This window comes from Arachis hypogaea, chromosome 11 (assembly GCF_003086295.3).
Source record: "Arachis hypogaea cultivar Tifrunner chromosome 11, arahy.Tifrunner.gnm2.J5K5, whole genome shotgun sequence".
NCBI lineage: Eukaryota > Viridiplantae > Streptophyta > Magnoliopsida > Fabales > Fabaceae > Arachis > Arachis hypogaea.
Window position 1 is genome coordinate 72,831,207 of NC_092046.1, and position 16,448 is coordinate 72,847,654.

Consider the following 16,448-nt stretch of genomic DNA (forward strand, 5'->3'; position numbering starts at 1 on the left):
TTGTGTGATGCCCATGGACCTTGTCAATTTGTTGCGTGCCCCATACATCAAGAAGTAGCGCTCAGCTCTCCAAGTGAGCTGAGCCTTGGGACATCCAAGGGAAGGTCCTTGGTTCGAACCTTGAGGGAAGCATGCGCTGAAGCTTTTCTTGGTGAAGGAAGTGGCGCCTTGAAATATTTCGCATGCCAAGTCTTGGACAACATAAGGGTAGCGCCCAAGTGGTGCTAAGAGCGCACCTTCCTTGTTGAAGCCTCCGTGTTCGAAATTTGCTGGGAGCATTTTGGCCAATTTTGGCTTATTTTCCTTGCAAGGAGTAGCGCTTCCCCTATCCCCTTTGGTCATGGGTTCAAACCTTGGAGCAAGCGTGTGGAAAACATTTTCCGAGCTTTGTGCCTTGGTCCCTTGGGAGTGAGTGTAGCGCTCATTTAGTGAGCTTGGTGCTCTTGGAGTGAGCTTCATGGTTTGTTGCACCACACTTCCTCCTTTCTTGGCCACACTTCCTCTTCCTTGAACCACACTTCTTAGGCCACGCTTTTCTTCTTTTCTTCTTTTCTTCACCTACAATTAATCAAAACAACCAATCAAAGTATCACCAAATTCACAAGGTTTATAAATCATTAAAAATCAATTAAATTTAGCTTAAACCTCATGATTTAGCATCAATTTCATGGTGGTTGTTTGATTTAAAGAAGTTGTGCATTTTCATTCCAAATTGATTTCTTAGGATGCAAGAAAGTGTATAAAACTAACTAAAAATAAAGAAAAAAGGCTAGTAAAACTGGGTCAATATGACTTGTCATCACTGCGCGTCCGCGTGGGTGATAGAAATAGGGATGTGGCGCGGGGGCGCCATATGCGCCTACGCATATATGGACGAGTTAAGGGTTGGCACGGACGCGTACAGTGCGTGTCCGCGTGGGTATGCTGGGCCAGAGGCACAAAAGAGGCCCAGAGTTGGCACAACTCTCGGATCCTTTGGCCTGGGTGATGCTAAAACGCATCGACACGCGCACACACCGTGCGCGTTCGCGTGGATGGTATGAGCTTATGGAATGGGCGTGGAGGCGCGAAGTACGCCAACGCGTGTATGAAGAAACAGGGAGTGGCGCAGACGCGTACAGCGTGCGTCCGCGTGGATTGAGACACAGAGTTGGCCCAAAAGTGGCACAACTCTCTGGTCCTTGGCCCAGATAGTTGAAATGGGCAGCCTACGCCAACGCGCACCTTGCGCTAGCGCGTGGCTTGGGTTTTTTTTTTTTTTTTAAAGTGCATCAAAAGACCTCCTAACTTTCCATCCTTCTCTAAGACTCTAAACTAGCTAAGATGCAATATTAAACGCATTTTGAAACATAAGGGCTTTTTCAGACAACTTGAGAAAACTTACAATTCAAGCAAAAACTCAATTCAAAGATTCATCCCTTATTAAAGCATAGAATGCATAAACACCTTAGCAAGCAAATGAAAATATACCAAGAAGTAAAGAAACTATATACAATGGAACCCAATTCATTCATTCATTATATCTACAAGAGAATGGAAAGAGTTTACCATGGTGGGGTGTCTCCCACCAAGAACTTTTAGTTTAAGTCCTTAAGTTGGACATTGGGAGGCTTCTTGTCAAGGTGGCTTATGCTTATATCCATCCTTGAACCTCCAAGAGTGCTTGTCCTTCAATTGGTTGTCAGAAGTTCCAACCTTCTTCATTAAGCTTTGGTGAGGTCCTCTCCAAGACGTGAGCTCCCGAGATTGACTATCATAGGATAATCCAGGATCCCATATCTTGTCCTCGCACCAATCTTCTAGTTGATTGCCTTGACTTTGTCCGGGCGAAGAGAAAACAGAATTCTCATAGAAGCACCAAACTACTCTCCTAGACCCATTTAATTGAGCATTACACCAATCCATGCTCTCCAATTTCGAGCTTCCCACCATAATGAGCCTAGATTTAGAATGCCAACCACTAAACATCCTCTTCTTTCGCTTAATTCCACAAAGCGCCCTAAGTTGGCCATCCGTTTCAAGCAAACCATACTCAAGTGGGATAATAAAGCTGATTGTTAGAAGTTTTGCCCACTCAAGCGGAGGATTGGATGACGAACTAGGTGGAGGAGTTCTCAAAGATCTTGATAAAGCATGCTCTACTCCCGTCCATCCTCTTCTAGAGGTTTCCACCACTTGGCGAGGTTCTTCAAGTTCCTCCTCATGCCAACCTTCCTCAAGTTTACATTCTTCTTCACCAATTTCTTATATTTCTTCCCCATCACTCTCATCGTAGATGGGAGGTACAGTGAAATCTACCTCATCATCAAGTCTATGCATTTTGGGGAAGGACTCTTCAAACTCAAAAGGATCATATGCTGATTCGGAATCATCATAGGTAGGAGCGCTTGTTGCTCGGAATACTTCTCCTAATTCTTCACCCTCAGTAGGTCTTGTAGGTTTCAAGTCTTCCTCAACCTTGCTTTCTAGTCCACTGGGGAAGGGTTCAACAAGATCATCAAGGGAATTGATCAACATGGGCAAAAAATCACTAGTGATGGAATCCACTTCTTGATCAATTTCCTTCAACTCTCTGTTTACTTCCGCAACATTGCTCTTCTCTTCAATATCCTTTCCAAACTCCTTGGAAAATGATTCTTCAGTTTGCGATTCCTTTATGTGCTCAACGTATCCTAAACACCCACCCACTACTTCCTTTTGTTCACTAATCTCTATCTTCTCCTCTTGTTGTCCTTCTTGCTTCAATTCTTCTTTCTCACCATGGAGCTTTGATGAGCGGATAATTTATACGCTTTTTGGCATTGTTTTTAGTATGTTTTTAGTAGAATCTAGTTACTTTTAGGGATGTTTTTATTAGTTTTTATGTTAAATTCACATTTCTGGACTTTACTATGAGTTTGTGTGTTTTTTGTGATTTCAGGTATTTTCTGGCTGAAATTGAGGGACTTGAGCAAAAATCAGATTCAGAGGTTGAAGAAGGACTGCTGATGCTGTTGGATTCTGACCTCTCTGAACTCAAAGTGGATTTTCTGGAGCTACAGAACTCAAAATGGCACGCTTCTAATTGCATTGGAAATTAGACATCTAGGGCTTTCCAGCAATGTATAATAGTCCATACTTTGAACGAGTTTAGATGATGTAAAAGGGCGTTGAAAGCCAGTTCTACGCTGCTGTCTGGAGTTAAACGCCAGAAACAAGTCACAAACCATAGTTGAACGCCAGAAATACGTTACAACCTAGCGTTCAACTCCAGAAAGAGCCTCTACACGTGTAACATTCAAGCTCAGCCCAAGCACACACCAAGTGGGCCCCGGAAGTGGATTTATGCATCAATCACTTACTTTTGTAAACCCTAGTAGCTAGTTTATTATAAATAGGACTTTTTACTATTGTATTAGACATCTTTGGATTATATTTTGATCTATTGATCATGTTTGAGGCTGGCCATTTGGCCATGCCTACCCTTCATCACTTATGTATTTTCAAACGGTAGAGTTTCTGCACTCCATAGATTAAGGTGTGGAGCTCTGCTGTTCCTCATGAAGTAATGCAAAGTACTACTGTTTTCTATTCAATTCAACTTATTCCGCTTCTAAGATATTCATTCGCACTTCAACCTGAATGTGATGAACGTGACAATCATCATCATTCCCTATGAACGCGTGCCTGACAACCACTTCTGTTCTACCTTCGATTGGATGGATATCTCTTGGATATCTAATACAGGGGACCGAGTCTAAGTTATTAAATGTCTTCGTGGTATAAGTTAGAACCCATGGATGGCCATTCATGAGAGTCCGGAAAGTCTAAACCTTGTCTGTGGTATTCCGAGTAGGACTCTGGGATTGAATGACTGTGACAAACTTCAAACTCGCGATTGCTGGGCGTAGTGACAGACGCAAAAGGAGGGTGAATCCTATTCCAGCATGATCGAGAACCTCAGATGATTAGCCGTGCTGTGACAGAGCATTTGGACCATTTTCACAAGAGGATAGGATGCAGCCATTGGCAAGGGTGATGCCTCCAAACGATTAGCCATGCAGTGACAGCGCATCGGACCATTTTCCAGAGAGGATTAAAAGTAGCCATTGACAACGGTGATGTCCTTACATAAAGCTTGCCATGGAAAGGAGTAAGACTGATTGGATGAAGATAGCAGGAAAGAAGAGGTTCAGAGGAACGAAAAGCATCTCTATACGCTTATCTGAAATTCTCACCAATGATTTACATAAGTGTCTCTATCTTTACTTTATTATTAATTTTCGAAAACTCCATAACTATTTGATATCCGCCTGACTGAGATTTACAAGGTGACCATAGCTTGCTTCATACCAATAATCTCCGTGGGATCGACCCTTACTCACGTAAGGTTTATTACTTGGACGACCCAGTGCACTTGCTGGTTAGTTTTGCGAAGTTGTGATAAAAAGTTGAGATTACAATTGAGCGTACCATGTTGATGGCGCCATTGATGATCACAATTTCGTGCACCAAGTTTTTGGCGCCGTTGCCGGGGATTGTTCGAGTTTGGACAACTGACGGTTCATCTTGTTGCTCAGATTAGGTAATTTTCTTTTTGTTTTGTTTTCAAAAATTTCCCCTTTGTTTTCAAAAAAAAATTTTAAAATAAAAATGTTTTCAAAAATATATTTTTCTTCAGAATTTTTAAGAATGAATTCTAGTGTTTCATGAAGCATGTTGAAGCCTGGCTGGTTGTAAAGCCATGTCTAGTTCTTCTGGGTAGGGAATGTCAGGCGTGTCATGTCTGAGTTACATACTAAAGCTTGGCTGGCTATTAAGCCATGCCTGACCCTTTGATTGGAGCTCTAGTTTAAAGAGCATAAGATTCCTGGAATTCATATTAAAAATTTTGGAATCCTTATTTTTCTTTTTCAAAATGATTTTCGAAAAAATTAAAAGAAAATACAAAAAAAATCATAAAATCAAAAAAAAAATTTCAAAAATATTTTGTTTCTTATTTGAGTCTTGAGTCAAATTGTAAGTTTGGTGTCAATTGCATATTCATCTTGCATTTTTCGAAAATTGCATTCATGCATGTGTTCTTCATAATCTTCAAGTTGTTCTTGGTAAGTCTTCTTGTTTGATCTTGATGTTTTCATGATTTGTGTCTTTTCTTGTTTTTCATATGCATTCTTGCATTCAGAGTCTAAACATGAAAGATTTCTAAGTTTGGTGTCTTGCATGTTTTCTTTGCATATAAAAATTTTCAAAAATAAGTTCTTGATGTTCATCTTGACATTCAAAGTGTTCTTGGTGTTCATCTTGACATTCATAGCATTCTTGCATGCATTCATTGTTTTGATCCAAAATCTTCATGCATTGCATCATTTTCATGTTTTTCTCTCTTATCATTAAAAATTCAAAAATAAAAAAATATCTTTCCCTTTTTCTCTCTTAAAATTTCGAAAATTAGATTTGACTTTTTCAAAAATTTTTAAAATCTAGTTGTTTTTCATGAGTCAAATCAAATTTTCAATTTAAAAATCTTATCTTTTTCAAAATCTTTTTCAAAAATCAAATCTTTTTCATTTTCCTAGTTATTTTCGAAAATTTTAAAAATATTTTTCAAAAATCTTTTTCTTATCTTTATCACATAATTTTCGAAAATAACATCATCAATTAATGTTTTGATTCAAAAATTTCAAGTTTGTTACTTGCTTGTTAAGAAAGATTCAAACTTTAAGTTCTAGAATCATATCTTGTGATTTCTTGTGAATCAAGTCATTAATTGTGATTTTAAAAAATCAAATCTTTTTCAAAACTAATTTCAATCATATCTTTTCAAAAATATCTTCTTATCTTATCTTTTTCAAAATTTGATTTTAAAATATCTTTTCTAACTTCTCATCTTCTTATCTTTTCAAAATTGATTTTCAAATTTGTTTCAACTAAATAACTAACTTTTTGTTTGTTTCTTATCTTTTTCAAAACTACCTAACTAACTCTTTCTCTCTAATTTTCGAAAATACCTTCCCTCTTTTTCAAAATTTCTTTTTAATTAACTAATTATTTTAACTTTTGATTTTAAAATTTCAAAAATTACTAACCTTTTTCAAAAACTATTTTCGAAAACCACTAACTCTTTTTTTTTAAAAAATTATTTTCGAAAATTCACCTCCCCCTCTCATCTTCTTCTATTTGTTTATTTATTTACTAACATCTCTTCCTCACTCACTAAAAATCCAAACCCTCTCTCTCTCTGAGTTTAGATTTTCTCTTCTTCTTTTCTTCTATTCACACAGGGACCTCTATACTGTAGTAAAAAGGACCCCTATTATTATTATTATTATTTTTCTGTCCCTTTTTTTCATATGAGCAGGAGCAAAGACAAGAATATTCTTGTTGAAGCAGATCCAGAACCTGAAAGGACTCTGAAAAGGAAACTAAGAGAAGCTAAAATACAACAGTCCAGAGACAACCTTTCAGAAATTTTCAAACAAGAAGAGGACATGGCAGCCGAAAATAATAATAATGCAAGGAGGATGCTGGGTGACTTTACTGCACCTAATTCCAATTTACATGGAAGAAGCATCTCCATTCCTGCCATTGGAGCAAACAACTTTGAGCTGAAACCTCAATTAGTTTCTCTGATGCAGTAGAACTGCAAGTTTCATGGACTTTCATCTTGTAGATATGTGATACTGTTAAGACTAATGGAGTAGATCCTGAAGTCTACAGGCTCATGCTTTTCCCTTTTGCTGTAAGAGACAGAGCTAGAATATGGTTGGACTCTCAACCTAAGGATAGCCTGAACTCTTGGGATAAGCTGGTCAAGGCTTTCTTAGCCAAGTTCTTTCCTCCTCAAAAGCTGAGTAAGCTTAGAGTGGATGTTCAAACCTTCAGACAGAAAGAAGGTGAATCCCTCTATGAAGCTTGGGAGAGATACAAAGGACTGACCAAAAAGTATCCTTCTGACATGCTTTCAGAATGGACCATCCTGGATATATTCTATGATGGTCTGTCTGAGTTATCTAAGATGTCATTGGATACTTCTGCAGGTGGATCCATTCACCTAAAGAAAACGCCTGCAGAAGCTCAAGAACTCATTGACATGGTTGCTAATAACCAGTTCATGTACACTTCTGAGAGGAATCCTGTGAGTAATGGGACGCCTATGAAGAAGGGAGTTCTTGAAATTGATACTTTGAATGCCGTATTGGCTCAGAATAAAATATTGACTCAGCAATTCAATATGATTTCTCAGAGTCTGAATGGAATGCAAGCTGCATCCAACAGTACTCAAGAGGCATCTTCTGAAGAAGAAGCTTATGATCCTGAAAACCCTGCAATAGCAGAGGTGAATTACTTAGGTGAACCTTATGGAAACACCTATAATCCATCATGGAGAAATCATCCAAATCTCTCATGGAAGGATCATCAAAAGCTTCAACAAGGCTTTAATAATGGTGGAAGATACAGGTTTAGCAATAGCAAGCCTTTTCCATCATCCACTCAGCAACAGACAGAGAACTCTGAACAACATACTTCTAATTTAGCAAACTTAGTCTCTGATCTATCCAAGGCCACTGTGAGTTTCATGAATGAAACAAGGTCCTCCATTAGAAATTTGGAGGCACAAGTAGGCCAGCTGAGTAAAAGGATCACTGAAATCTCTCCTAGTACTCTCCCAAGCAATACAGAAGAAAATCCAAAAGGAGAGTGCAAGGCCATTGAATTAATCACCATGGCCGAACCTGTAAGGGAAGGAGAGGACGTGAATCCCAAGGAGGAAGACCTCCTGGGACATCCAGTGATCAATAAGGAGCTTCCCTCTGAGGAACCAAAAGAATCTGAGGCTCATCTAGAGACCATAGAGATTCCATTAAACCTCCTTATGCCATTCATGAGCTCTGATGAGTATTCCTCTTCTGAAGAGAATGAGGATGTTACTGAGGAGCAAGTCACTAAGTACCTTGGTGCAATCATGAAGCTGAATGCCAAATTATTTGGTGTTGAGACTTGGGAAGATGAACCTCCCTTGTTCACTAATAAACTGAGTGATCTGGATCAACTGACATTGCCTCAGAAGAAACAGGATCCTGGAAAGTTCATAATACCTTGTACCATAGGCAACATGATCTTTGATAAGGCTCAGTGTGACCTTGGTTCAGGGATAAACCTCTTGCCCCTCTCTGTCATAGAGAAACTGGGAATCTATAGGGTGCAAGCTGCTAAAATCTCATTAGAGATGGCAGACAATTCAAGAAAACAGGCTTATGGACAAGTAGAGGACGTGTTAGTAAAGGTTGAAGGCCTTTACATCCCTGCTGATTTCATAGTCCTAGATACTAGGAAGGATGAGGATGAATTCATCATCCTTGGAAGACCCTTCCTAGCCACAGCAAGAGCTGTGATTGATGTGGACAGAGGAGAATTGATCCTTCAATTGAATGAGGACTCCCTTGTGTTTAAAACTCAAGGATCTCTCTCTGTACCCATGGAGAGGAAGCACAGTAAGCTTCTCTCAAAGCAGAGTCAACCAGAGCCCCCATAGTCAAACTCTAAGTTTGGTGTTGGGAGGCACAACCAAACTCTAAGTTTGGTGTTGGAGAGTCTCAACAATGCTCTGAACATCTGTGAGGCTCCATGAGAGCCCACTGTCAAGCTATTGACATTAAAGAAGCGCTTGTTGGGAGGCAACCCAATTTTTATCTAATTTCTATTTTTATTGTTTTTCATGTTTTATTAGGTTCATGATCATGTGGAGTCACAAAATAAATATAAAAATTGAAAACGGAATCAAAAACAGCAGCAGAAAAATCACACCCTGAAGGAAGACCTTACTGGCATTTAAACGCCAGTAAGAAGCATCTGGCTGGCGTTCAACGCCAGAACAGAGCATGGTTCTGGCGCTGAACGCCCAAAATGGGCAGCATCTGGGCGTTTGAACGCCAGAATTGCACCCTGGAGAAGAGCTGGCGCTGAACGCCCAGAACAAGCATGGTTCTGGCGTTCAACGCCAGAAATGGGCAACAAATGGGCGTTCAACGCCCAGAACAAGCACCAATCTGGCGCTGAACGCCCAGAGTTGTGTGCAAGGGCATTTTGCATGCCTAATTTGGTGCAAGGTTGTAAATCCTTGAACACCTCAGGATCTGTGGACCCCATAGGATCCCCACCTACCTCCACTCACTTCTTCTCATCCCTCTTCCATACAATCCCATAAACACTCTTCCCCAAAACTCTTCACCAATCACCTCAATCTCTCTTCCCTATCACCACTTCACCACTCACATCCATCCACTCTCCTCCATAAACCTACCTCATAAACCCCACCTACCTTCAAAATTCAAAATCAATAACCCACCCTATATGGCCGAAACTTACCCCCTCCCTTCCCTATATATAACCTTCCATTCTTCCTCATTTTCACACAACACAACCCTCTCTTCCCCTTCTTAGCCGAAACACATCTCTTTCTCCCTCTCCTCCATTTCTTCTTCTTCTTCATCTCTTCTTTCTTCTCTTGCTCGAGAGCGAGAAAAATTCTAAGTTTGGTGTGGTAAAAGCATAAGCTTTTTGTTTTTCCATTACCATTGATGGCACCTAAGACCGGAGAATCCTCTAGAAAAGGGAAAGGGAAGACAAAAGCTCCCACCTCCGAGTCATGAGAGATGGAAAGATTCATCTTCAAAGCTCATCAAGACCACTTCTATGATGTTGTGGCCAAGAAGAAGGTGATCCCTGAGGTCCCTTTCAAGCTCAAGAAGAATGAGTATCCGGAGATCCGACATGAAATCCAAAGAAGAGGTTGGGAAGTTCTAACAAAACCCATCCAACAAGTCGGCATCCTAATGGTTCAAGAGTTCTATGCCAATGCACGGATCACTAGGAACCATGATCAAAGTAAGAACCCGAATCCAAAGAATTATCTCACCATGGTTCGGGAGAAATGCTTAGATTTTAGTCCGGAAAATGTGAGGTTGGCATTCAACTTGCCTATGATGCAAGGAGATGCACGCCCCTACACTAGAAGGGTCAACTTTAATCAAAGGTTGGACCAAGTTCTCATGGACATATATGTGGAAGGAGCTCAATGGAAGATTGACTCCAAAGGCAAGCCGTTCAACTAAGAAGACTGGACCTCAAGACTGTAGCTGGAGGATGGTTAGAGTTCATACAACGCTCCATCATCCCCACTAGCAACCGATCCGAAGTTACTATGGATCGGGCCATCATGATTCACAGCATCATGATTGGAGAGGAAGTAGAAGTTCATGAAGTCATCTCTCTTGAACTCTACAAAATAGCCGAAAAGCCCTCTCCTGCGGCAAGGCTAGCTTTTCCTCATCTTATTTGCCATCTATGTTACTCAGCTGAAGCTTTCATAGAAGGAGACATTCCCATTGAGGAAGAGAAGCCCATCACTAAGAAAAGGATGGAGCAAGCAAGAGAGCCGATTCATGGATCTCAAAAGACGCATGAAGCTCATCACCATGAGATCCCGGAGATGCCTCAAATGTATTTTCCTCCACAAAACTATTGGGAGCAAATCAACACCTCCCTAGGAGAATTAAGTTCCAACATGGGACAATTAAGGGTGGAACATCAAGAGCACCCCATCATCCTTCATGAAATAAGAGAAGATCAAAAAACAATAAGGGAGGAGCAACAAAGACAAGGAAGAGACATAGAAGAGCTCAAGGACATCATTGGTTCCTCAAGAAGGAAACGCCACCATCACTAAGGTGGACTCATTCCTTGTTCTTACTTTCTCTGTTTTTCGTTTTCTATGTTAAGTGCTTATCCATGTTTGTGTCTTCATTACATGATCATTAGATTTAGTAACTTTGTTTTAAAGTTATGAATGTCCTATGAATCCATCACCTCTCTTAAATGAAAAATGTTTTAATTCAAAAGAACAAGAAGTACATGAGTTTCGAATTTATCCTTGAACTTAGTTTAATTATATTGATGTGGTGACAATACTTTTTATTTTCTGAGTGAATGCTTGAACAGTGCATATGTCTTTTGAAGTTGTTGTTTAAGGATGTTAAATATGTTGGCTCTTGAAAGAATGATGACAAGGAGATATGTTATTTGATAATCTGAAAAATCATAAAAATGATTCTTGAAGCAAGAAAAAGCAGCAAAGAACAAAGCTTGCAGAAAAAAAAATAGGCAAAAAAAATAGAAAAAGAAAAAGCAAGCAGAAAAAGCCAAAAGCTCTTAAAACCAAGAGCCAAGAGCAAAAAAGCCAGTAACCCTTAAAACCAAAAGGCAAGGGTAAATAAAAAGGATCCCAAGGCTTTGAGCATCAGTGGATAGGAGGGCCTAAAGAAATAAAATCCTGAACTAAGAGGCTAAACCAAGCTGTCCCTAACCATGTGCTTGTGGCGTGTAGGTGTCAAGTGAAAACTTGAGACTGAGCGGTTAAAGTCAATGTCCAAAGCAAAAAAAGAGTGTGCTTAAGAACCCTGGACACCTCTAATTGGGGACTTTAGCAAAGCTGAGTCACAATCTGAAAAGGTTCACCTAGTTATGTGTCTGTGGCATTTATGTATCCGGTGGTAATACTGGAAAACAAAGTGCGTAGGGCGACGGCCAAGACTCATAAAATAGCTGTGTTCAAGAATCATCATACTGAACTAGGATAATTTATAGTATATTCTCTTCTTTTTATCCTATTTGATTTTCAGTTGCTTGGGGACAAGCAACAATTTAAGTTTGGTGTTGTGATGAGCGGATAATTTATACGCTTTTTGGCATTGTTTTTAGTATGTTTTTAGTAGAATCTAGTTACTTTTAGGGATGTTTTCATTAGTTTTTATGTTAAATTCACATTTCTGGACTTTACTATGAGTTTGTGTATTTTTCTATGATTTCAGGTATTTCTTGGCTGAAATTGAGGGACTTGAGCAAAAATCAGATTCAGAGGTTGAAGAAGGACTGCAGATGCTGTTAGATTCTGACCTCCCTGCACTCAAAGTGGATTTTCTGGAGCTACAGAACTCAAAATGAAGCGCTTCTAATTGTGTTGGAAATTAGACATCCAGGGCTTTCCAGGAATGTATAATAGTCCATACTTTGAACGAGTTTAGACGACGTAAAAGGGCGTTGAAAGCCAGTTCTACGCTGCTGTCTGGAGTTAAACGCCAGAAACAAGTCACAAACCAGAGTTGAACACCAGAAATACGTTACAACCTGGCGTTCAACTCCAGAAAGAGCCTCTGCACGTGTAACATTCAAGCTCAGCCCAAGCACACACCAAGTGGGCCCCAGAAGTGGATTTATGCATGAATCACTTACTTCTGTAAACCCTAGTAGCTAGTTTATTATAAATAGGACTTTTTACTATTGTATTAGACATCTTTGGATTATATTTTGATCTATTGATCACGTTTGGGGCTGGCCATTCGGCCATGCCTACCCTTCATCACTTATGTATTTTCAAACGGTAGAGTTTCTGCACTCCATAGATTAAGGTGTGGAGCTCTGCTGTTCCTCATGAAATAATGCAAAGTACTACTGTTTTCTATTCAATTCAACTTATTCCGCTTCTAAGATATTCATTCGCACTTCAACCTGAATTTGATGAACGTGACAATCATCATCATTCCCTATGAACGCATGCCTGACAACCACTTCTGTTCTACCTTCGATTGGATGGATATCTCTTGGATATCTAATACAGGGGCCCGAGTCCGAGTTATTAAATGTCTTCGTGGTATAAGTTAGAACCCATGGATGGCCATTCATGAGAGTCTGGAAAGTCTAAACCTTGTCTGTGGTATTCTGAGTAGGACTCTGGGATTGAATGACTGTGACAAACTTCAAACTCGCGATTGCTGGGTGTAGTGACAGACGCAAAAGGAGGGTGAATCCTATTCCAGCATGATCGAGAACCTCAGATGATTAGCCGTGCTGTGACAGAGCATTTGGACCATTTTCACAAGAGGATAGGATGCAGCCATTGGCAAGGGTGATGCCTCCAAACGATTAGCCTTGCAGTGACAGCGCATCGGACCATTTTCCAGAGAGGATTAAAAGTAGCCATTGACAACGGTGATGTCCTTACATAAAGCTTGCCTTGGAAAGGAGTAAGACTGATTGGATGAAGATAGCAGGAAAGCAGAGGTTCAGAGGAACAAAAAGCATCTCTATACGCTTATCTGAAATTCTCACCAATGATTTACATAAGTGTCTCTATCTTTACTTTATTATTAATTTTCGAAAACTCCATAACTATTTGATATCCGCCTGACTGAGATTTACAAGGTGACCATAGCTTGCTTCATACCAACAATCTCCGTGGGATCGACCCTTACTCACGTAAGGTTTATTACTTGGACGACCCAGTGCACTTGCTGGTTAGTTGTGCGAAGTTGTGATAAAAAGTTGAGATTACAATTGAGCGTACCATGTTGATGGCGCCATTGATGATCACAATTTCGTGCACCAAGCTTCAAGTTCATATCCTCACTAAGCTCCTTGACTGTTTCTCCACATTCAACAATGGGGGTACTTAAGGTGCATAAACTCAGGTGGGACGTTAGGTGATTCACGGCTTCTACCATGCTAGCTATCTTTGCTCTTAGCTCCTTAAACTTAGTTTCATCCTCCTCTTGCCGCCTTAAGATGCGAGATTCAAGGTCTCTCAGTTCTAATATGAAGGCTTCATCGGGAGGTGGTGTTGGAAGAGAGAATTCATCAGTTAGGGGAAGATTGTTGTAATCAGAAGGTGGTTCATATTGGTGAAGTTCTTGAGGTGGTGTATGTGGAGTTTGTGGTTCTTGGGAATATTGGTATTGGGATGGTGGTTGTTCTATATGTGATTCTAATGATAGTTGATATGGTGTGTGTGAGTTATGGTCATGTAGAGTTGAATGGTGATGAGAGGCTTGTGAGTATGACGTGTGGCTATATTGAGGAATGGGGTCACATGCATATGATGATTGTGGTTGACAACCACAATAAGGGTCATCACACACATTGGACTGGTATACATTAGGATCAGAATTATACCCATAGGAGTTCGTAGGAGGTTGTTGCCATGAAGATTGTTCATAAGCTTGAGGTTCCTCCCATCCTTGATTCCCAAATCCTTGATGCATATCCTTATTGGAGCTTCCATTTCCTACAATATAGTTTGAACTACACTAATAGCCAAAAGGATGAGAATTCATAATGAAATAGAAAATAAAAACAAAGAGCAATAAGAAATAAAGAAAATAGAATCCTAACTAGTAAAAACTGGCAAACAAACCAAAGTTCAAGCTATTCACAATATATACAATAGCCAATAACATAGCACCATTGGATCCCCGGCAACGGCGCCATTTTGATGATCGTGATTCTCGGTGGTATAGAATTTATCTAATGAGGTCTCGTTGTTAAGTATAGTTTCTAAACCAACCAATAGTCCTTTCATACAAAAATTTAGGTTGTCACAAGTAACAAACTCCAATGAAAATCGGAGTATTTGGACTCCGGGTCGTCTCCCTAGGAACCAATGGAGTGCATGCGTATTGGCTATAATGGGTTAAAAAGGGGGTTTTGTTTATAAGATGGCAAGGAAGTAGACTGAGTGAGTAAGTAAAGAAAGCAAAATAAAGAACTCTTGGCTAAGACTTGGGTACTTGAGATCACCATCCTAGTTAACAAACCAATTATTGACAATTATGAGAGGCCAACCCATTAAGTTTACTTTTCGAAGCCTTAAGTACGTAACATTTACTCCTAGACTTGAAGTATGTCAAACAGGCTTGATCACATCCACCCATAAGTCCTAACCTACCTACCAATTGGCTTAGTAGTGGGTTAGCGTTAATGGGCTTCAAATTGATCACACAGGGTTCTCAAATTACCAAATCCATTATATCCAAAAACTCAAGACCACTCAAGTCCCTTGTCTTAGGCCAAGAGTTGATAAAACTACTCAAGAACTAAAGAGAGAATTTCATCAAACACTTAGAATGCAATGAAAATCAACATTATAAATTGCAAGATGCTAAAATCTACCACTATCAATTGCAAGAAAAGTGAGATCACAACTCAATTCATCAATTAAAGAAACATCAACATCAAAATTGCATTAAATGTAAAGAAATCCAGCATGAGTCATCATCACAAGAGAGAGCAAAATGGGAAATTAACATAAAAACTAAGAGAATCAAGATGTAGAAAGGAGAAATTATAGAAGAAACAAGATGAGATAAAGTAATTAAACATGAAATTAAAATAATCTAACCTAATCCTAACCTAATTCTAGAGAGAAGAGGGAGCTTCTCTCTCTAGAAAACTAACTAAAGGCTCATGTTGGCTAAACTAATTGCTCCCCCCTTGCTTGGACTTTAATTCTGCATGAAATACACTCAGAAACAAGTTGAATTTGGGCCTGGGCAGCTCAGAAATCGCCCCCAACGTTTTGCCTTCAAGTGGGCCACGTGAGAGTATCGGCGCGTGTGCGCCATGTGCGCGTGCGCGTCGCTGGCAAATTCTCAACCCGCGTGGACTCGGCATGTACGTGTGTGCGTCCATAGGCAAAATCACTTTTGCGCGTGCGCGCCTGGTGCGCGTGCGCTCCTGGTGCGCGTGCGTGTCCTTTGGTGCATTCCCAATGTTTGTTTCTCCATGCATTCTCCCTTTTTGTATGCTTTTCTCCTCATTTCTTCCATCCAATACTTGCCTTATGGACCTGAAATCACTCATCAAACACATCAAGGCATCGAATGGAATTAAAGTGAATTAAAATCACCAATTTATGGCCTAAAAAGCATGTTTTTACACTTAAGCAAAATTCAAGGAAGAATTACAAAACCATGCTATTTCATTGAATAAATGCGAGAAAAAGTGACAAAATCCCCCAAAATAAGCACAAGATAAATCACGAAATCGGGGTTTATCATTCCTCATTAGGGAACTCCTTGGAGGCCAGTGGACATCCATTGAGGTCTTCCTCAGTGGAATCACTGCCTCTTCCTCCTCTCCAAGTTCGGCCGAGTGGGTAATGTTGATGGCCTTACCCTCTCTTTTTGGATTCTCTTCTGTATTGCTTGGGAGAGTACTAGGAGGGAGTTCAGTAATTTTCTTACTCAGCTGACCCACTTATGCCTCCAAATTTCTAATGGAGGATCTTGTTTCAGTCATGAAACTTTGAGTGGTTTTAATTAGATCAGAGACTATGGTTGCTAAGTCAGAATGGCTCTGCTTAGAATTCTCTGTTTGTTGCTGAGAAGATGATGGAAAAGACTTGCTATTGTTAAACCTATTTCTTCCACCATTACTGTTGTTGAAGCCTTGTTGAGGCCTCTGTTGGTCATTCCATGAGAGATTTGGGTGATTTCTCCATGAAGAATTATAGGTGTTTCCATAGGGTTCTCCCATGTAATTCACCTCTTCCATTGCTGGGTTCTCAGGATCATAAGCTTCTTCTTCAGATGAAGCTTCTTTGGTACTGCCTGTTGCTGCTTGCATTCCAGACAGAC

General features: G+C 40.0%; 1 non-coding gene across 1 annotated transcript; it reads right to left on the bottom strand.

Moving 5' to 3' along the window:
• Positions 1-6,835: 6,835 nt before the first annotated feature.
• On the bottom strand, positions 6,836-6,943 carry LOC112724267 (small nucleolar RNA R71). Its single transcript, XR_003163439.1, has one exon. It is a non-coding gene; the product is annotated as a small nucleolar RNA R71 (small nucleolar RNA).
• Between the last annotated feature and the right edge of the window lie 9,505 nt (positions 6,944-16,448).